The sequence below is a fragment of the Penaeus monodon genome, chromosome 24 (genome assembly GCF_015228065.2).
Source record: "Penaeus monodon isolate SGIC_2016 chromosome 24, NSTDA_Pmon_1, whole genome shotgun sequence".
In the NCBI taxonomy this organism is placed as follows: Eukaryota; Metazoa; Arthropoda; class Malacostraca; order Decapoda; family Penaeidae; genus Penaeus; species Penaeus monodon.
The window spans coordinates 37851491-37851878 of NC_051409.1; positions in this window are offsets into that span (position 1 = coordinate 37851491).

Genomic DNA, 388 nt, shown 5'->3' on the forward strand with positions numbered 1-388 from the left:
AGACATGAAGATCGAAAATAGTTACAGAACATTAATCGTTCATGTTACTTATAGAAAATATGATTATATAATAATGAGAACTCAAAACTGATAGCTCCTTTAATACACATTTCATAATTATAATTATTCATGAGATTAGAATCCAAATAACTTTTCATTAGTAATAACAACATTTCAGTTGGTTATTATATCTTTTTTGTTGTTGAATGAGCATTTCACACACACAAAAAAAAAATGGTCTTTTATAATGTTTCATAGAAAAAAAAATGAGAAAAGATTATTGTACTAACAAGATATATTAGAAAATGTGTGTTTAGTTATAAATACATACGCGGATATTATATCAACAGCTATATCAGCAAAGGAACCATAACGCGAACAAACACGG